At 38.9% G+C, this 23,802-nt stretch overlaps 1 long non-coding RNA gene across 1 annotated transcript; it reads right to left on the reverse strand.

Annotated features, from left to right (window-relative positions):
- Positions 1–1,029: 1,029 nt before the first annotated feature.
- Positions 1,030–17,215, reverse strand: LOC124115209. Its single transcript, XR_006857950.2, has 4 exons — positions 17,197–17,215; positions 4,813–4,944; positions 3,432–3,570; positions 1,030–1,309 (listed from the first exon to the last, which is right to left on the reverse strand). It is a non-coding gene; the product is annotated as an uncharacterized LOC124115209 (long non-coding RNA).
- Positions 17,216–23,802: the final 6,587 nt, after the last annotated feature.

A 23,802-nucleotide genomic window follows, 5' to 3' on the forward strand; every position in this document is an offset into this window, starting at 1 on the left:
TTATCATTCTTAGTTTTACTTTTTCTCTTTTGCTGCGGTGATATCCATCCGAATCCAGGACCTTTGCATAGTCCAGATTTAAGGATTATACATCTAAACGTACGCAGTCTTAAAGACAAAGTAGATTTAATCAGTGCTGAATTAGATAGTTATGATGTTGTATGTTTAAAGCAAGGACTGGTCGGCTCGGAGTCAGTATACTGTGTCTGAGTGGGGTATCCATGTTAAACTGCGGCATGGTATCTCAGTGTGCTAGCACTATAAATCGGCATCAGTCCGGACTAGTACAAATACGAAATGCGAAATACGCACGTTAAATCTCCTACATCAGTCAGACTAGTACAAGCAGCCACACACACGCACACGCGTGCATGCACGTCTCTATAGAGGTGCAATAATCTTGGACGCGACGTTAAACCCAATTTCACCTCACCTCACTTACAATGATACCATTTTCAAATCGTAGCCTGTATTAAGGAATATATTTTAGATCTTAAATCAGAGTATAACGGACAGCCTGAGCTGGAGGCGCACGTGGATATGTTGACAGTTTTTACGTAGTTAGTGTTAAAACCGAATGTTTGCGAGGATTAATAAGATTTCTGAATTTCAGTTACGACAGTAACCGTACATGTATTTGTCACATTAAGTCATTTCATTCAAATGTGTTTGGTATGATTATGTCTTATAATTATTTTAGGATGGAAGGTACAGTTACCAAATAAAATATGCTGAAATATCAATTCATTATGACCATATTTCATAATCTATTTTTTAAAGTAACCCTCCTTACATTAAAGATAACTATTTAAAGAATATAGTACCTAAAGACATTGCAACAAACCGAATAATCAGAGGGGAGACTTTATACTGAGGGGGGCGCGAAATATATCCGCCCGGGGTAGATTTTATTTCAGAACAGATTCTCCGGGGGAGAATCTGTACCGGTATAAAATCTCCGGGGATTTTTCTATTGTTAAAGTTAAATAAACATAATCCAACATGATTTGAAGACAGAAAGCACTTTGCTCCACCAAACAATTTATTTTCACTTCGAAAGTTTGAAAATACATAGTCAATTGATATATGATCTTTGACAGGCAACTATTTTGCCATAATTGATACACTTTCTGTAAATGTGGACTTAAATGTTTGTTACATGATCTCAACTCAAATGTTCTCAATGCCATCTTTATGTTTGGTTATTCAGTGTGGTGTGGTGTGGACACCCGTAGCGTTATCTCGAAGTTTGAAAGACTTGTTTGAAAGTAATTGTGGTGGAGTTCAGGATCCCCTGTTGATATGTCCTCTGAAAATCAAAATAAATATTTTATATACAAGCATCAGGGTGGCACTGTAGCTCACCTGGATTGAGTTGAAATAATTGCGCCAGGTTAAAGTCGGTGAGGATTTTATGAGCAGTTTTAGATACACCATAGGTGGGATCATTCATACAAAGTTTCACCGTTTTCAGCCTTGTAGTTTCAGTCGGAATGTTACACAATAAAAAGTGTGATTTTATCGACAAAATTAAATTGACCCCGAAAATTATTGAAAAAATAATTATGCTTCAGACTGCTGAAAAAAGAAAGAAAAACACCGAATATACATTGTTGCAAGGCGTTTTTCTTTAAAACAATTCCGGCCAACGCCCCGTCATTCCACACAAGGAGTTAGTCAGTGACACCCGTACATGTGTAATACACTGATTCTCTCGTTGTCACCCATACCGATCTTGTAAGAAAATTCCCCATGATCAGTGAGGCCATTCTTAGTTCTAATTTGTATGCTAATACCGTAAAGGCCAAATAAGAATTCTGAAAGAAAAAAAAACATAACGAAAGAGTCAATAAATAAAAAAATGAAGGCAATTTGGTCAAGCATAATATGAGGATGAATTATGTGTAGGCTGACAGTTAAATAATAAGCATATGAAAAAATGAAAGATTTGGATAAACCTAATTCAATTGTTTGATAGGCATTACATAGAAGTTGAGGGATGACTTTGTGTCTACTTTGTAATTCCGATGTAAGAAAACGTTGGGTTCGGCGGGAGGGGTAAGGCGGCGATTGTTGGCCGTGTTGTGGTGGTACGTGCTCGAAGTGAATGGCCTTGGCCTTGGTCTTGGCGGTGGGGCTGGATAAAGGAGTTGTTAGATTTAGCGTGGCTGGTTGAACTGTAATTTAGACGCGGACGCCGCACGATTTCGATCCCCATCAGAATTGCAGAAATGTTTGTTTAGCGTGGTTTGTTTTAAAAGAGAGTTTTGTTTGGGATGGTTTGCAGATTACTGCTTTTAATGAAAGTTGAGAAGACTGCAGGTGAATTAGATTGTGCTTAAAGTGAGAAGGTGCAGATTGTTTGTTTGTTTGTTGTTTAACGCCGAACTCAGCAATATTCCAGCTATGTGACGGCGGTCTGTAAATAATCGAGTCTGGACCAGACAACCCAGTGATTGACAGCATGAACATCGATCCACGCAATTGGGATACGATGACATGCATCAACAAAGTCAGCGAGCCTGACCATCTGATCCCGTTAGTCGCCTCTTACGACGAGCATAGTCGCATTTTACGGCAAGCATGGGTTGCTGAAGACCTATTCCATCCCGGATCTTCTCGGGTCAGGTCGAATTCACAGAGTGCAGTTTGATGAGAGTGAAAAAAGATACTGTCAATATGGTTACCAAGCTCGCTCTGTTTAACTCTATAAATCAATATCTTATTCATGTGTAGCCTTAGGTTATGAAAGTAATTCATTTGTTACAAAACCAAAAAGTAAAATAATTTCCCGCACGCCTTCTCAGGCTTGTGTTGCATTAAATAGAGTGAGTGAGTGAGTGAGTTGGGGTTAACGTCGCTTTTAACAGTATTCCAGTTATATCACGGCGTGTCAGCTTAATGTGGGAGGAAAGCTCGAAGTGATGCAGGTCTCAGACGTTTACCACTTCGATGAAAGCATTAAATAGATACGTTGTTTGACAGAACATCATGTCAGCAGTGTGAATTGTATGAATAGGAGATGATCCAGAGACATATCCCATATGATCAAATTTTTCTATAGTCTTCATCAAATCACAAAAATAGTTAGTCTGATTTACGAAGCAAAAATGTCAAAAGAATCCTACTAAAAACCTTGAAGTGAAATTATTCTAACGTTTACCTGTATTAACCTTGACAGCAGGTGAATTGACCATCTAACGTGGGATAACGAAAATAATGTCCCGTACGCTTTAACTGGATTTGCTTTCCAATACGTTGCTTGACAGGACATGTCAGCAGTACGAATAGTATGAACATGGGACTGATCCAGAGCCATATTGTCTATCGTCTTTGTCGAATCACAAAAATATTGAAGTAAGTCTGATTTACGAAGCGAAATTTGTTAAATGGATCTTACAATAAACCTTTACATGAAGTGTATTCCATACCTGTATTAACCTGTACAGCAGGTGTATTGACCATCAAACGAGGAATCCTCGAGCATGGTACACGTTTCGGGCAGCGTTGAAGCACCGCATTCTGAGGCCACTATGTCGTTGCGGACACACCGTTGTGTGCAAGGGGTCTCTGAGAATGAAGACCGTACAAACAATTTTACAACTCTCAGCTTTAACTAAATTAAACTTTCAATCTCCTGACAGTAACATCATTTTGTTTGTTTGTTGTTTAACGCCGCACTCAGCAATATTCAAACTATATGACGGCGATCTGTAAATAATCGAGTCTGAACCAGACAGTCCGGGGACTGAAATGAGCATGGATCTACGCAATTGGAATATAGTGACATGCATCAACCAAGTCAGCGAGCAGGACCACCCGATCCGGTTAGTCGCCTCTTACGACAAGCATAGTCGCCTTTTACGGCAAGAATGGGTTGCTGAAGACCTGTTCTACCCCGGATCTACACGAGCCGACTGTAATATCAAGTTATCTCTCAAAGGAAGCACGTTCTATTGTTAAATACACCTACCAATCTGCAATACAAAACAGAATGAAACAAATTCGTGCGACCTTCATTGCATTAGTCCAAATACGCAGAGTTTTATATACTTTAGCAGCAGCAACATCCCTCTAGTACGACACTGAGACACTCTATGTAATCACATATAATGTGATGTATCGATGACCGGCCAAACACAAGCACGTCCATGTTTCAGAGAATATCGACGATCAAACACGATGCACAGAATTGGAAGCGCCAAGAGGATGTGAAAATACTTACTGCAGCATAATATTGTTTTAAAATAAAACCACTAGTCTCACACTTTCTCGCTTGTTTCTCCAAGTACTTACTACTGCAAATACCTTCTCAGGGATGAGAAGGAGAGCACAAAACGTATTTGTTCTATTATGAAAAACTGCCTTCAAATGCTTGGCAGCTTGAACCTTCCAATAACAATCTTTGACTATTTCAGTTAATAGGAATACCAGTAAACATTCAATTTTCTGACTGTAAAACCAAGCTTCCTCTCAAAGGAAGTACTCTCTATTTACCATTTAGTGCCATATGAGATCGATCGGCAATGCATTGTCCAAATAAGCTGTCTTTAATACACGACACGAAAAGACGGATTTTACACCTTTTAAACAAAGCAAATTCAGAAGGAAATGCATGCAATGACCTGATTTGCGAATACTTCCCACAATCACCATTATCACGAATGCTGTGAGAGCAGCAATGCCATGGCTATTTGTATAGTTACATGATGAACAAATAATTATGTATCGAACGCAAGAGCTTCCACGTTCCAAATCTATACGATCAAACAAACGCTCTAATTGTACAGAAATTAAAAAAAGGTTTATTACGAAACGTTTTAGAGGCGACTCTTGGCAGTGTTGATCCTTCAGTTACAGATTCGCAGTTCTGCGTCGTTGACGACATTGGAATTGAGCACACCAACAGCAAGAAGATAACCACGAGAGACATCACCTTGGATCCTAAGGATACAGTGGATACAAATAAGCGACATTGATGTGTAGAATATATTCGTCAACATTTAAACACTGGATGCGGCCATTGCTAATAGCACGCATGAAAACAGATATAAGGTACCATTTAGTAAAAGAGTTTGATTTATAGTACAGGGCCTGAATTGTATTATATTTTCATTAACAGGCTTAGTGCCTTCGACGTCTGACTTTTCACTTTTCCGCCGTTCTGTATTGTTACACAGGCCTGATAAACTAGGTGACCAGTAAGTTTTATTTACTTCTATTATAGTGAGTGAGTGAGTTTGGTTTTACGCCGCTTTTAGCAATATTCCAGCAATATCGGGACACCGGAAATGGGCTTCACACATTGTACCCCATGTCGGGAATCGAACCCGGGTCTTCGGCGTGAGGAGCGAACGCTTTAACCACTAGGCTACCCGACCGCCCCATTCTTTTATAGCCGTGAACGGCCATTGTTTAATAACACTGGACATCTATGAGCGCTTGGACGATGGGATGACGTTGCTATGCTATGGAACTGTGAAGCAATGTAATGAAAAGTGAAAAAACTACGAAACAATAAATGTCCAGGCATTATCTGTTGTCTGTTAGATAATGAGCGCCAAAGCTTATTTCATTTCAATTCTATTATTACCTATATTGTCGTATGATTGCTTTTGTTAGACTCTAAATGTTGTGATTATAATATACAAACTGAACCGTTCAGCTAAAAGAAATGTAACCGCCAGCGGCTCTAAATTTTGGTTTACTTACTGTTAATTCTGTTTATCGAATAATGTTGGGTTTTAACGGCGTTTGTAACGTCGGAACTGTTTTTCGGAATTTTATGATTATAATGTGTACTTATATTGCATCAGCCTCCATACACGAGGTGCATGGTCAAAGCGCTAACAGTATTTTCCTGGTCAATGGGTCAGTGTGCACTCAGATTAGATATTTTCTGGGTTTTTACGATGGACACATTGATAACTATCTTAATTTTGAGGCAGGAGAAACGTGTTTTCTTTCAATCAATCAGTCAAGCAGTCGTTTTGTCAAGTCATCTTTTGCTCAGTGTCAAAGCTCTTCAAATTCTTGATGAATTAGTTCATTTATCTTTGATTTGTTTGTTTGTTTGTTTGTTTACCGCCTCACTCAGCAATATTCCAGCTATATGACGGCGGTCAGTAGAAAATCGAGTCGTGACCAGACAACCCAGTGATTGACATCATGAGCATCGATCCACGCAATTGGGATACGATGACATACATCAACCAAGTCAGCGAGCGAGTTCCTGCACACTACATTCATTAACTGGAGCAGGTACCTGCAACACACTGCCATCGTTTGAATAAGTCTAACAGTTTAATGTATTTGCTCTTTTCTCACGCGGGTGTTTTTTTTCGAGAATAAATAGTTGAGTAAGTGAGTGAATATTTACAATATTAGCAATCTTGTAACTATTCGTGACGAAGAATTAACAGTTGGTGTTGACACTAGCGCCGGCACAATGATAATGTAATCAGAACTGATTAATTCGAAACTTGTTTCAAGCTAGTTGAATATATGCACCAGTAATACGACTTAACCCTGAAAAGTGAAGGCTGTGCGAGAATTGCGCTCACGCGGCACTGGATCTACCTCTGGCTATAAAATTACGCAGAGGTGGAGAATGTTAAATTTCCTATTTGATGGTGTAAATTTAACTGCAAATATTAAACCGGTTTAAAAAAAGGACACTTCTAAGTGTTGTCCGAGAATTAATTCTGCGTTGAAAAACAGTAAACTTCTTCGCTTTTTATCGTACACCGATAAAAGTACTGTGCGACGATTTTGTTTATTTAGAAGTTTTACGGAAACTGTGAGCGAACAAAATACTGCCTAATATCTGAACGACATAACTATATATGAAATGGAGTTATATGCGTATGTATAAGGACATACGTTCAATGCCAAAAATAGCATGCTGAAAATGACGAAAACTGATTTTTTTTCTCTATGACGTAAAAAGGCGACAGAGAGGTTACACACGTACAAAGAAAAGGGGGCATAACTCCGCTATGCTTAGCACTAGTTTATTGTAACTCGGGTCACTTGGTGAGAATTTGCTGTGTACAATATATTTTCGTGGTGTTTTGTTCACGAGGAACTAAACTATTCCGACGCAAATATCGATATTGAAACTGTATACGTTTAGTTATAAAAAAAACAAAAACATAAGAAAGGATGAAATCGTACTTGGTCAAAAAGAGGTAATAGAGAAATGGATGGCACTTTCTAACCTATAACTTAGTCCTTAGATTCCAACATTCTCCTGAATGTGTAAGTGTAATTTGACTAATGTTGCACCATTATTAATGGAACACAAGCCTTATCAAATGTAATAGAATACCCAAAAAATTAACACCATTCTATTTGACGTCATGGCTGATTTTATATCTTTGGTAACGTCGGAGAAAGACGACACTGATATTTTGATTAATATATATCTCCCCTAATTTTCGTTCATGGTATGGGAAATCTCGATGTGTAGAACTGAATTTGACGCTTTTTCGACACGACATAAAATGACTGCTTTCACCAAGTAAATAATGTATTGGATATATAAACAATTAGATCATTTATCGTATATCTTAATTGGACAGGACACGCACCTGTTTGGCATCAATTTACGTAATAAAATACCTAAAAGTCTATTTCAAAACAACCAAAATTATATTCAATATTGGACATATATTTGTTCATTATTATGTAATTGTTTCTCTTCATCTCATCTCTGAATTACACAATAAAAGATGCGAAGAAAGCTCTATTGGTATAGAATTATCAGGATAATCGTATAAGGTTGAACCAATGGGGTACATGACATGGGTTTTATTTTTTAACTTTTTACAATTCCTGGAGAAATAAAGTAAACAGTTCAATATCCTGTGATCACAATATGGAAAAAAGAATGAACCCATTGATTATATAATGCAAAACGAGAGGAATAATTCGTAAATTGTTTGTGACTAACGCGCACCTGGCGAAAAGTTAAATATCACTGTTCTGTGTATCAAACATGTCAAACGACATAAAAATAAACAATTCCAAGATCAAGACAATTCTTTCAGAAATGTGTGTGTAGCGGCCATAAAATTTCCGAGTCACGTGATGGGATTCGAACCACGGACCTTCTGATCCAAGGTGGGACGCCTTGTCCACATGACCAAAGAGGTTAACTCCGTCAGCTAGCTGACAAGGTAAGGATGTCATCTGTCGGGTGACTCCACGCCCTGCTACATACTCCCTCGTCAACGGAAGGCACGTCCCGGGCCGCATAGTAGGGCACTGAGGCTTATTTTGCTCAAATTTAATATGAAAGTGCTCAGCCCCACGTTGGGCGCCAAATTTGTAGCCGGGGTGGTGTGTATGATCTTGCTCGGGCCGTTGGAGAAAACAGACAGAGGAAGATGATGATAATGTGTTTATTATAATGGGGGTGGCTGCTGTTGAAGAAATATCTCAAGAAAAGAAAATATCCTTCCTCCTCAACAGCAGCAAATGAAGTCATATATTTGCAGATTTACAGGTATTTATCTTAAATATAGAAGTACAAAAGCCATTTTGTAACCATAATAAAACTAACTTTAATGTTAAATTTAACTACAATCAGTTGACTATAGGACACTTGAAAAGCACATGGGCCAAAATGAACCATGTGGTTAATTATTTTACAAAGTAGTTTTATAATATTAATATTCCATTTAAAAATTTAATATTACTTTAAATGGTACTATATATTTTATTCAATTTAACTCAGCACCCTTATATAGATATCAATTTCTGACAGAAGCAGATGAAAACAGATTGAAAAGGGGCCATTCAATACCTGAAGAAAAGAAAATATCCTTCCTCCTCAACAGCAGCACATGAAGTGAGGAGGAAGTCAGGTATGGAAGGAAGCTACCTGTAGAGGACCAGGGTGGCCAATTAGAAGACAGATTACATTAAGCATCAAAGGAAGTGCTTTCGTGGACATTGGTATACGAACTTATAATATTGACTATTGTACATCCCAAGAAAAACGCACATGCTGCAGTTACATTTACATTTCATCTGGTAACACTTGTCCAAAGGAAAGAAATACCGTATTCGACACTATATAAACCTATCAATTTTTATGTAAACAATGTTCAAACAAACAGGAGATTATCAAAGGTTCGTTCATACATGTTCATTTTGAACATTGACAAATATCCAAAGTGAAATTAATTATGTGAAAAAATATATAAAAGTTATGCAAAATGTACATCATAACTGAAACTGTAAACAGCATGATACAATGATCGTGTGCACTCTCATTCAAGGACCTTCACCTAAAAAAAATTACCAAATATGTACAACAATGTTGACGTATGACTCCACTACCGGTGACCGACTTTTACAAAATGGTGTGTTCAATGTACAACAGTACGCGGGATTGTACGAGGGGACTTTCATTGATTCAGCGATCGTATATACATAAATGTGACATGTAAGTAATCAGAAACAATCTGACAATGTATGTACTGTTATTTGTTGTTATATTTTTCATTGAAACTAACGGCAATAGTCAGAAATTCCGATAAATACCGTTGTCGTTGTGCGTGATTTTGCGTCAGTCATGGCGTCACACAGGACGGTAACTTTTCACAATTTCTGTTGAAAATATCAAATCATTGCAATGGATCTATTTTAAATTCCCTAATTCTTCCTATGATTCTCTTCCCATGCATATTCTGAAAAGGTTGAGTCAATATCTTGAACGAATAGACAAATGGAATGCTACACAGTGTAAAATCTGAATTTTGCTTTGTTTACATTTCAAACAAGTGCAGTTTCTCGAGCACAGCGTTCGTTTTCACACCTAACTTATTTTGCTTGATTTCATCTAGGCAATTTGCATTGGTGACAAAGACCATTAGTCATTTGATTCTAAAATGTATGAGGAATTCAAGGATGTATGTAGATCTATAGCAGCTAAGTTTGAAATATACGTGATGTTACAGGCGTCTCATAACCGGTGTACGTGAAACGTGATTTTGTAAACACTCTCCACCTATATGCTGGAATGTTCACTTCGGCGTTCCACTCTCCTACCCAGAGTTCCATGCGGCCGGCAGCCAGCCAGCATATAGTACCTCTGCCACAGGCCAGCGCCATGTGACGATTCGTACCATATCGTTCACGAGATATCGTCCGTTTCACGTTTGACAAGTCCACACGTTTTCACATACAAATGAATGGTGACGGTTCATTAAGAAAGTATCCTAATACGTGAAAATCTCCTTGTTTTTGCGTAGTTATCCTTTGTTTACATTGGTTGTACCAGAGCTCCAGATAAGCTGCGTATCTGCGTAAAATACGCATTAGAAATGCAGAAATACGCAATGAAATATAATCCAAGCGTATCAAATACGCAACGAACATTACAGATAAGCTACAAAAATAAAACTTGTGCGTATCATCAAAATATTGTGAAGTATACCTGCGTATTCGTTTAGCAAATCAGCAACTTATTTTGAAATTATAAACGGACAATCCGTCAACCTTGCCAAACTCCACGATGACAGTTACATCTAAATCATTTACCATCACACTTTCTTGTGGAAGTATCGGGTATTTTTTAGTCCTATAAAGCTCTCGAACCCACACGACACCAGTTTGCAGGGACTAGATGAATAGTGTTTTTAAATATTTAACTTAAATACCCACGTGTGTAAAACTAGTGGGTAACAGAAATTTGAATACCCAGATAGAATTACTGATAGCCAATGATTTTAAAATGCATGGGTAAAATACCCACAACACCAAAAGCTTATCTTGAGCTCTGTTGTACGGCTCCACGTGCCGTCATCGAAGCCCAACGGAGAGCTAGCGATTGATGCGTAAATATTGCAGTAGCATATTTATAAGTTTATGCAAAACAATATTAAAGCGCCCGAAAATACTTGCATTATCCGTTCTATTCTGATTTCTGAAAATGCGTTTTTGTTTACAAACAAGAGAAAAGTCTGGTCACGTGATATGCAAATTAGCCCGTGGCAGTGGTGTTATGCTGAGTCCCCACTGCGCCGGAGTGTTCGGCGTTCGTGTTAGCGTATTTTCCAAAACATATTCTAAACGATTGTAGGGTTATCGGCGACGTTTTGGAATGATAATTGGTGATTTCATAAAAGACAGATACCCGTGATCACTAATATGCTATTTATGAAAATCCATTTCTCCGAGTTAATATCCGAAATTTAGATTTCAAACATGCTGTAAATAACGCCGTAAGTGGTGATTTAGTAATGTGTACAAAATTGTGTACATTTACGGTGTACCTACTTTTCTGAGGGCATTTTCAGTACTTTTGCTTGGCCTAAAATGCCAGTGGCTGATATCACAGAACAGGGAATTTCCCACCTTATTCCAAACTGTGAAGTGTATTTGTGTGGGTGGTGTATTTTGAATTTTATTCGACTTCAAAGTGAGGGTTGTAGAGGAGGGACATATATGTCCCTGAGGGTAAGGGGCACAGTAGAGTAATGAAAACTTTAGATTTTAAAATGAAGTTAAAATATGATCATATATCATGGATACAACAGTCATTCTGTACGTGTTTCCATGTTTATCATATAATGCATACCCAGCTATCACACGACGTTGTCACAACGTTGTGGAAAGGTTGTGGATTGGTAACGTCGTGATATTACGTTGTCACAACGTTGTTATAACGTCAACGTGCAACGTTATTTCACAACGTTATAACAACGTTGCACATTCACGTTGTGAAAACGTTGTGCATTGGACATCACACAACGTTTTGTAGCTACGTTTCTGAAACGTCGGTAAAACGTTATAGAGTTTGCTTCTCGAACGTCATAAAGGAATAGAACTGCTTTAACTGATAACTGCTTTATCAAAATCAACATGAATTTATCAGAATACCAAGGCAGTAATTACTATAGGTTTCTCGGCAGGATAAAGCCAACGGATAAAAACGATTATATCAAAGTAGGGACTATACTTTCAGTGTTTACAAACATGGCGTCGCCCTTCTCATTCGGCGATCGAGTCAGAATTAACCGTCGGGAATCTGGAGACACTGCTGGGAAAATTGCTATCATTTTGAAAAGAATAGTCTAATATACTGAAAATCAGTGCATATAACTGTGGCGTAGCCAAGGTATTTTACAAGTTTGGGCAACTATGGCGAAACTATTTAGCGAGGATACTAGCCTAGCGGGATCAGTTTCATATCTGTGCTTGTACACACACACACACACGCGCGCGCGCATTCTGTGCTCGAAAAATCTTACAGTGCTAGCCCACTGAGATACCATGACGCAGCTTAACATGGATACCCACAGGCACGGTGCTGAACTGACGATAACACCGCCAACGCTAGAGTAACACCTCACCCAAAGAGGAACCGACTTGTAATTGTCAATAATAAGTTTAATAGCGTACGCACTCGTGACGAGGAGAAAAACATATATAGACAGATTGCATTAAGGCACATTGACAAAGATAAACAGAAGTTGAAGGATTTATTAGTGAATGGGTGAGTTGGGTTTAACGCCGCTTTACACAGTATTCCAGTTATATCACAGGGCGTCAGCTTAATGTGGGAGGAAAGCCCGAAGTGATGCAGGTCTCAGACGCTTACCACTTAGGTGAAACCCACGAGCACGGGTATGGCGCTGACAAACCTAGAAACATAACCGGGATTCGAACCCACAATCATAGGTTTCTGGCGTGCCCAAGGGACGCAACTCTGCACAGCGAATCGCGGCGTCTTAGATGACTGGGCCACCCGTGCCCCTAAGGATTTTTTAACCCTGAGCAGCAACCCAAGCCAAAGTATTCAGGCTTAAGTCAGCAGACATAAGGCGAGACACGTCTAACAGGCGAATAGTCACAAGTTAGCAACACCGACTGTTGCGGCAAGAAACACATTATGCTGATGCTCTCACCAAAACTTTATTCCCGTTTTTCGTTTGCAAAAAAAACAAATGTCCTCGTAACTCTGTAGCGTTGCAGCGTTAGCGTTATTAGAATACATACGTTGCATGGTTGAATAATGATGATTAGGTGCAGACAAACTACAAAGAGAAACAAAACACTTGCTATGTGTACACCACAAACCCGAATCGTTCAAAGTCTACAAATATTCAACTTCCAAACTGCATAAAAAATAATTATTAAATCAAATGTGTTCTATTTTAGATCAATTGTACATCAATACATTACAGAGATAAGGAAACAGACCTCACATCTGTATTCTGCCACACCCACCCTTGAACCCTGTAACAAACATTGAGGTGAGGTGAGGTGAGGTGAAATTGGGTTTAACGTCGCGTCCAAGATTATTGCACTTATATAGCGACGTGCATGCATGTGTGTGTGTGTGTGTGTGTGGCTGCTTGTACTAGTCCGGACTGATGCCGATTTATAGTGCTAGCTCACTGAGATACCATGCCGCAGTTTAACATGAATACCCCACTCAGACACAGTATACTGACTCCGAGCCGACCAGTCCTTGTTTTAGCCCCTTAATGCCGAGCGCCAGACAGGGTAACAACAAATACAATCTTTTAACGTCTTTTTGTATGACGCGGCCCGGGATCGAACCCTGGACCTTCCGCTCTCCGGGCGGACGCTCTACCACAAGACCACGGAGGCGGTCTCAAACATTGAGACCTTCTGTCCAACTCACGACATGCGCTCCTGATCATGTGATCAGAAGCCAGGGTGCAGGTTTATAACATAAGGTGCAAAAGTTTAGGCAACTGGCTGTGTTTGAACACTGTACCTCAGTATTACTAAATGCTTAACTTGTCGGTCCAAGAGTTTTACTCATGAAACCAAGGACACTTGTAGAGTTTGATGATACTATAAAATATTATAATTAACTGAAACTTTCTATAATTTGAAACGTTAAAACAAGTGTACACTGATAGTAACTTATCGGTACTAAATATACAACAGACCTCAATTAATATAACTATCCACAGAGGGTATCAAATCTAAGACAGATATGCACTTGCCACGACGCCATTCTAAATAGTTCAACCGACTTGTGTTCAAACCACCTGTTACGTCACCAGCGTCTGTCTTCACAGCTGGACAACGACTCATGTCCTTTGATGTTGTGTCGGGGCACACTAACGCGCGAACTGACGTTCTGGAATTTCTTCCATTGAGTCACATTAAGCTTTAAAAGGTGAGATGCGACAAGGCGCGGACGTCGGAGTGGACATATCCGTTCGGGGATCTTTCAACCTAAGCGACCCGCCAAGGCTGTTAAGTACGTTTTTAACAAACTTGAATCCGATGTGATGGATTAGCATTTAAACTATCATGCGTAATAACACCAGCATGATGCGATGCAGTGTTTGCACTTTAAGAGCATGTGTTATATACAATTAAGGCCCAATTCGTTTTTCGTTACCGCCTAAAGGTAACATTTAGCGTTAGCGTTATTAGAATACATACGCTGCATGGTTGAATAATGATTATGAAGTCTCGTGTAGCAACTTTATAAATGTATTATATAAGAAAGCTACGCGATAAATCGCAAAGAACAGTGAAGATCGAAGCGTGGTTTATTTCACGATAAAACATTGTTCTATCATGACGTCAATTCTGGAGATTCGAACATGCGCTCGCAACTTGACGACGACGTAAATTGGAAGACGGTATTTTTGAGAGGGAAGTATCCAGTGAGTTGTTCCCCTTAGAGGTAACTGGACAGTGTACATAAACTACCAGTCGTCTAAGGCGCCGCGATTCGCTGTGCAGAGTTGCGTCCCTTGGGCACGCCTGAAACCTATGATTGTTGGTTCGAATCCCCTGATTCTAGGTTTGTCAGCACCATACCCGTGCTCGTGGGTTTCACCTAAGTGGTAAACGTCTGAGACCTGCATCACCTCGGGCTTTCCTCCCACATTAAGCTGACACGCCGCGATGTCACTTGAATACTGTTAAAGCGGCGTTCAACCCAACTCACTCACTCACTAGAAATTGGTCGACACAAAAATTACATTGCTGCACGGTGTTTTTCTTTAAACAAACCAGGGTCATAGTTTTAAACACTGCACTGAAACTCGTGTGATATTTATGTAATAATACAGTAACAGGGAACTCTCTGGATAATCTTCAAAAGTATCAAAACACTATGTCGTAATTACTTGACGTATATTTCGTGTCAGGATAGGTATAATGAATGTCAAAGTACTTGCTGGGAAGTTTGGACGCCTCCTTGGTTGGGAAAGGTTTATCCGACTTATAAAAACCGTGACTAGCGAGCGGAGTGAGTGAGTGAGTGAGTGAGAATTTTCGCCGCTTTAGCAATATTCCAGCACTATCACGGCGGGGCACACCAGAAGTTGGCTTCTCATATTGTACGGAATGGAACCCGGGGCTTCGGCGTGACGAGCGAACGCTTTAACCAATAGGCTACCCCGACGCTCTGTCCAGCTATAGGAAGACCAGTGGGCCCGTGTATGTGATTGCGTTGTTTTATGCTTAACACAGCAATATTCCAGCTGTATGACGGCGGCCTGGAAATAATCGAATCCTGCGCAGACAATCCAGTGATTGACATCATGAGCATCGATCCACGCCTGCGGGTTACGATATCAACCAAATCACCGAACGTGACCACCCGATCCACTTAGTCCGTCTTTCGACAAGCATAGGTTAGTGATTGTGTTGATACATGCAAGGTAGACACAAAGAGTGAGTGGTTGAGTTGGGATTTACGCCGCTTCAAGCAATATCCCGGCATTACCACGACTTGGGACACGAGAAATCGGCTCCTCACATTGTACCCATTTGGCGACATATCAACGAGTGTTGGAGAACGCTATTCAGCTTCTTCTTTTTTGCTTGCCCTATCCATCTAAATAGACACAAGGAATTAAATCAGCCATGTAGCATTTAATGTAATTTACCTTTCAAGAAAATGGGTGAGACCATCCTCGAAAGTACAATGCCATGAGTACATCTCTCCACTTTAACACATGGTAACGAAAAAGGCATGCAGAGTGTTTAAAACGCCCATAAAATGCTTATAATAGGTTGTCGTACATAACTATTTGTGAGCGAAATCAAGATCAGTGTGGATGCTGTCGGTACGTTAGTGTCGACACTTTAGAGAACAAGGAGCTAAGAAATGGGCAAGGTGATAAAATTATAAATGTTCACATTATTTAGGGACTTTTTATTTATTAGGGAGGGGTATGAACAATTGTTCCATACAGTCATAAAACTAATCCTAAGCACCTAAAACTAGCACCTAAGATTCACGATACGGAATTACTATTGGCAGCCATTCAGTCAAAAATACAAATTTGAACAAAGGATAAAAATACGCAATAATAGTCAAACTTTACAAAGATAGTGTTAAATGTTACTAATAAAGGTCAAAATACAAAACAAACAGACGCCGGTTAAAAAATACGAAGCTGAAATATAGGTCAAAATTACGCAAAAATAGTCTAAGTTAACGAAAAGACGTCATATAAAAAGGAAGGACAATGTGTAGAAAAGCACATCAGTGCGCACGAAAGGACACTCAACTGCTGAAGGACGTTGACAATAAAGAACGCCAGGTGGCGCTGCGATCTGTAAAACATTCCGAGCTTAATCGGCTTGCTCCGCTGTATATATGATAAAAGCATGCCGAGGTGCACAATTATAACGTTTCAATTTAAATTTTAATTAATAATGTAATTTTCTTTAAGATATTGTATTCATTTGCCATTTTCTTTTCTAATTCATAACAAGATAAATCATTCTGCTTTTTTATCTCATTCAGCCATTCTCAGCCTTTAAAGGTTCACAGTGGGAGTTAACAGCTTGTTAAATATTTTGGGGGGAATTATTATCCCCTGTCACGAAGTGGGAGGGATAAGAGCATAACTTAGAAACCGTTTAATTCTTTATTACGAAACTGTCACGTGCTCGTGGGTTTCACCAAAGTGGTAAACGTCTGAGACTCGCATCATTTCGGGCTTTGCTCCCACATTAAGCTGACACGCCGTGATATACTGGAATACTGTTAAAAGCGGTGTTCAACCCAACTCAACTATTACGAAACTCGGCACATGTCTTAAGCAGATGCTGAACTGGTGTTTGTTTGTTTGTTGTTTAACTGGTGCCTTTTGGTGTTTTGGTATTTCTACCTCCACAAAAATACACCTCGGTAAAACAAAAGCTAGTTGAGAGTACCACTACACGACATACCTCTAGCTACAGTGTCACGTTTCTTTAGCAGTAGCCCCAGTTCAATGAAATATTCCCGTCAAAGTGATACTCTGCATGACGTCATACAATACTTATGACGTCATACAATACTTATGACGTCACTTAGTAACATAGTATTGCGTGACTTTAAACCACGGTGGTCATTGCAAGATACGAAGACGTTACAGGAGTTCGCGAATACGTTCATCTGTGAAATGTGGCACGACCGATACCACTAGCTCTGTAAGTATATTTTTTGAAAGCAGATAGTGGTACCATTCTTTAGTCAGTAACGACTTCAACAAACCAATAACAAATCACCACAATTGTTATGATTGTCACTGATTTACGCACATGTACCAAATGTTTGTATCGACGATTAACAAGATGCACATCATATTTACGCCCTGGCGCATAATTTGAGACACCAGGGGGTACTAAATCAGGTTCCCAAACAAAATTTGGAATTACTCATAGTTATGCGATCCTTTGTTGTCTTGTATGGCAGTAATTTGTAACCTGGTGTATGTCATAAGATAATAAAAAAGAAAAAGTTCGCGTTTGCCCAGTGCATGTCGATTTTGTTTAGTGTTTCCATTCTGTTTTCATCCAATTAAAAGGCGAAATACTAATTTGGGGAATAAATGCATGAGTGTATATCTATTTTCGATTCGTACAGCAATATTTAATTATTATTATTATTATTATTATTATTATTATTATTATTGGTTTTCAATGAGATACAGTAGAATAGATCTTCAGCAGTCCATGCTTGCCGTAATAGGCGACTATGCTTGTCATAAGAGGCGACTAACGGGATCGGGTGGCTCGTATCCCAGTTGCGTGGATCGATGCTCATGAAGTCAGTCACTGGATTGTCTGGTTCAGACTCGATTATTTACAGACCGCCGTCGTGTAGCTGAACTATTGCTGAGTGCGGCGTTAAAAGACAAACAAACAATCGAATAAAAATTGCGAAAGTATGATGAATTGAAAATCTGCCGAATTGGGCATATGTGTATCATATACAGATCACGTTCAAAACCATACAATAGCCGCGGTTCCTATTCTAAATATTTAAGGCGGACGAATATATTAACAACCATTGCAGTATATAAAGTCTTGCAGTATGTGAACCAACACCTGAATTTGTTGAGCAATTTAATCATGCAAAAGTTTAACCTCAGTGTTTAACACGTGAAGTTACATTGAAGGGGGTTGGCAACGTTCCAACTGGTAAACGAATATACTTCCAACTTTCAGTCAATCAAACATCACTGCAGAGTGATCTATAAAACCTGACAGGTGTTACTTACGCGTTCAATTACCGATCGTTCAACAGATGTGACACTTTGTGTGAAAACTGTTGTAAATTTCACAGATGTATTGATTAGCAAAATAATAAGTGATGACAGTAGATAAGGGCGTCACATAATAATAAACCATTTTCCATATTTTTTAAATAGCTTAAGTAACAAAAATTAAGCAAGTGATTTCCTGCAAAAGGCGGCTAGCTTGCGAAATATGTTGTCGAGAAACCGTAAATGGAGAAAGACTGCTGTCATTCAGGATGTTTATAAACGTTTGGGCAAAGTCTAGAGACAATTTTGTTGTTATTCTATGCTGATGTATTTTCGATCTTATGTTTGCAGTGTTTCGGCGACTGTTTTGATAACGTTTCAAGTTTGAAGTATTTTCATTTTTACCAGTAACAAAAAAAAATTGTAGACTGAACAAACCGTGTCGGTCCAATAGATATTTGGCTTTCCTTTAACCCCCTAGATGCCACAGGGACACATATGTCCCTCCTTTACAAGTCGCTATAGGGCTGGAATAATGCCGATGCGACGTTAAATTTTAACTCACTCACTCATTTACAACCCTCACTTTGAAGTCGAATAAAATTCAAAATACATCACCCACACAGATAAACTTTACAGTTTTGAATAAGATGGGAAATTCCCTGTTCCGTGATATCATCCACTGGCGTTTCAGGCCAAGCAAAAGTCGGTCACCGGTAGTGGTGTCTTACGTCAACATTGTTGTAGATATTTGGTTATTTCTTTGAGGTGAAGGTTCTTGAATGAGAGTGCACACGATCATTGTATCATGCTGTTTACAGTTTCAGTTGTGATGTAGATTTTGCATATCTTTTATACATTTTTACACAATTAATTTCACTTTGGATATTTGTCAATGTTCAAAATGATACCATACGTAAATATAGGCCACAATATGTATGAACGAAACTTTGATAATCTCCTGTTTGAACATTGTTTACATAAGAATTGATAGGTTTATAGTGTCGAATACAATATTTCTATCCTTTGGACAAGTGTTACAAGATGATGTGTAAATGTAACTGCAGCATGTACGTATTTCTTGGGATGTGTAATTGTCAATATTATAATTAGTTCATATAACCAATGTCCATGAATAGCCGTTTCATTTTATTTTATAACTAAAACTGAATATATTTCTTTAACAAATTGGATAATATTTTTCGTTAAAATATATGCACACATTTCTGAAAGAATTGACAGTGATATCTTACGCTTCGCCAGGTGCTCGTTAGTCACAAACAATTTACAAATTATTCCTCTCGTTTTGCATTATATAATCAACGGGTTCATTCTTTTTTTCAATATTGTGATCACAGGATAAAAAAACCTGTTTACTTTATTTCTCCAGGAATTGTAAATCGTATAAAAAAAAAACCATGCCATGTACCCCGTTGTTTCAACATTATACGATTATTCTGATAATTCTATCAATAGAGCTTTCTTCGCATCTTTTATTGAGTAATTCTGAGACGAGATGAAGAGAAATAATAACATAATAATGAACAAATATATGTCCAATATTGAATATAATTTTGGTTGTTTTGAAATATTCTTTTCGGTATTACATCACGTAAATTGATGTCAGACAGTTTGGGGAGGTAGTTTGAACAGCGTCACGACGTCAGCCCATTAAAAATGTAACTAAAAAAGTGTTCTCGTACTTTAACTTTAATAATTCAGGGCAGAACTGTGCTTTATTAAGTAAGGGTATGATTTATGGATGAACAACTTCTGTTTTACAATTAAGACCGACGTTTCAGTGTAGGTTCTAACACCGTTATCAATTACTTACTTATATTAGGAGATTTTACGTGCGCTTTCCGACTGGAGCGTATTTCGCACACGGACCGTTATCAAGCAAGTATTGGCAAGTATATATACAGGTAGGAGGTAATGTTTATACAGTAGAGTAGATATCAGATGGTGTTATACTGGAATGGAGAAGCCTGTTATGTACACACAAGGGTAGTTAAGACAATTATGACTTCAAATCAGCTCTATCAGACCATATCCATGACAACCCAAACCACAGCATCCAGTGGGATGAAGTAAAAGCCCTCACCACCAACCCCAAAGACTACAAAATCAGAAAACCTAAAGAAACCATCAACATCAAATGACTCCAACCGTCTAGACTATGAACACACATATTTCTTTGTCAAAACTCTTAACTTATCAAAACACAACACTTACTAAGTATTTTAATCTCCTACTAATTTTGGAGATTCTCTTGTTCTTGTCCAATCTTTTCCGTAACTGGCTTGCTTACTAGCCTCTCATGGGCTTTTGATAACAATAGCTTGACTATGAACACAACTATTTTTTTCAAAGGATAAATAACTTATGAAAACGCACAGAGTTCCCATTTCACCTATTGGGTGTTGAGAGGAAATATTTAAACAACAACATATTTCAAAGCAACTCCAAGTTTTTTTTCAACAGAGAGTAAAGTAATAAAAACATGCAGAATGGACTTGTCCACAATTAATGTGAGGGGTGCATTTTTCATAGCGTAGGCAAAGTGCACTAAAAACTAGAAAATAACTGTATTTTGTCTGAAACAAAAATTCCAATCAACGGCAGCGTTTGCCTGATACAGTTGTTTTGTTTAAAAGTAACATTTATCACATTTTGCAAATAATATTGTTGATGGACCTGTTACATTTATGAGTATTTAAAGTATGGTCAAGAAAAGGGTTATTTTTAACTAAAGGCTATCAAATCACATGTGCTTTAAATGTACAACATATTTTACTGAATAAATCACAAATACCCATTCGTCTTGATGTGAATAACTATGTTCGGCACGGACTTCTCCGGTTCGAACCCGATAAGTGTTTCGTCAAACTGTTCTATCAAAAAGAAAAATTAACGGGAGAACGTTCCGCCATTGCCAAGAGAACTGATTGAGTGAGAATATTTTAGAGAGAGAGCGAGGGAAAGCGAGAGTGTGAATACTTACAAGGTCTTGGAGTGTGCTTCAGAAATGAGATCAACGACTGATGAATCAGAGAGTTAAACAGAAGTGAATTCAATCAATTATATACAGTCTTGTTCACATCTGCTGCCTCCATATAACCTAGATATATGTGGCACAAATCTAACCATCTGTGCAACACGTTTTATATATTCTCGAAATAATAAGTTTATTGTAAATGTCAGGTGCTTGTAGTTTTAATTTAAAGTTTGCAGTATCTGTTTTTTCAAACCAATGATTCATTGGCAAATAGTTTCACCCTCAGATAGGAAATAGAGAATCTCACCCGAGCGTCTTTTGATATCAAATATATCAACACGAGTTGATAAAAGTGGAAAAATTTCGAGGCTTGCCGAGGATTTTTGCCACTTTTATCAAAGAGTGTTGATAGGTTACTGGCGTGCCCAAGGGACGCAACTCTGCACAGCGAATCGCAGCGCCTTAGACGACTGCGCCACCCGTGCCCCCATCCTATGATGTACACAAAAGGGGCGATATCATCTTAACAGGTGAGTGAGTGACAAAGGGATTATGACTGATTGGAGTCTTTGATGAGTTTATGGTACGCAGGAGGTAATTAATAGCCTTGATTACAGTTGAATGCTGGTTTTGATGTTGATGGCTTCTTGGAGTTTTCTGATTTTGAAGTCTTTGAGGTTGATTGTAAGGGCTTTGATTTTGTCCCGATGGATGCTGCGGCTGGGGTTGTCACGGATATTATAAAGGTAACGCTATTTTTCAGGGCATTATCATTTGCAGAAGCACGCGGTCTTCCATTAACTGCCCGACGAAGCTAAAATGGATGGAATTTGTTATCAAATAAAAAGAAACAACAATATCGGTTTTGAAACATTTACTGCAATCAATATGAATGTCTGACCCACTTTTACAAATATGGATACGTCATAGAACAAATCAGATGACGTCACTATTGAACGTGACGTCATCTATCCCTATCTTATGACGTCACCTAACAACGGGTGATAATAATTCTATCCATTAAATAGCTATAATGTCCGATAGAGCTGACTAAGAGTCAACTTTGGACCTTTTATGTTCTTTAATTCTGGTTTTGAGAGGCCGTTCGGTGAATGGTTGGAGGCATAGTGAACATACTGATCTGTGTGGGTTGGTTTGCGGTAAACAGTGGTCTGGAGTTTGTCGTTATTGTCTTTCTGTACAAGTACATCAAGGAAGGGTAGTTGTCGATTAGATTCTTTCTCCATGGTGAACTGGATACGTGGGTTTTGGGAGTTCAGGTGGTTCAGTAGGGTTCTTGGGTCACTGTTTGGATGTAGGATAGCAAAGGTATCATAAACATTGCGGAATCAGTAGAGGGGCGTTATGGGGGATGTTTCCAGGGCTTTTTCCTCGAGGACGGTCATAAAGATCTCGGTGATTAAGGTTGATAGTGGGTATCCCATGGGGATGATGTTGCTTGCTGACAGGTTAATTCTTCAGGTGAAGTATGCGGAGCTGATACAGGAGTATAAGCCAGATAATGATGTCAGTAGTTAGGCGGGTGTCTAGGGATGGCTGGATTTCATCAATGCGGGTTCTGATGATGTCCTTGGCCTCGTCAGGGGGTACATTGGTAAACATTGTTAGGGTTTTTTTCCCTGTTTCTGAGTTTGACACTTGAAAGTAAAGTAAACAAAAGAGAGAATGAGACATCACCTCATGCATCTAGTAGATACACCTTCCAACACTTTCAGATGCCTCATATTTGCCTAATACCATGAGCGGCTAGATTTGTTTAGTACAGAAAGACTCTCCGAAGATGCAAAATGTTTTTGATGTGGCAAGTCACTTGTCCTCAAACTCCCAAGACTGTGTAAGGAACAGACGTGACGTCATTGATTGTTGTTTATCATGTATAATACTGTGATATTTTTCAGAAAGATACATGGAAACAAACGAGTGGTAGTTGGAACGAACCCCTTGCCTTGACGAAAGGCCAACAACAGAAACAAAACATGATGAGTGACAGCCAGAACAAAGTTATCCACACGTACAGCTGTGTCAGTGCTGGTGACGACGAGCTCATGGTTCGCAACGACTTCAAGGATGAAGGTGATGGCGGAGGTATGCGCCGACGACCAACTCACTGCAGTAATTACGTCTGCTTCAGCTCTACTCAACACCAAACCAAACTGTCAGGTGACATAGCCTCCGCAGCCTCTCCAGCTCATCATACTCGTAAAGCCGGGACAATGTCAGCTCCCGATTCAGCTCACCAACACTCCTATAGTCCTAGCTGTTGGCCGGCCACCAAGACCCCAAACA

This window comes from Haliotis rufescens, unplaced genomic scaffold (genome assembly GCF_023055435.1).
Source record: "Haliotis rufescens isolate VD_foot unplaced genomic scaffold, xgHalRufe1.0.p SCAF_4, whole genome shotgun sequence".
Taxonomy (NCBI): domain Eukaryota; kingdom Metazoa; phylum Mollusca; class Gastropoda; order Lepetellida; family Haliotidae; genus Haliotis; species Haliotis rufescens.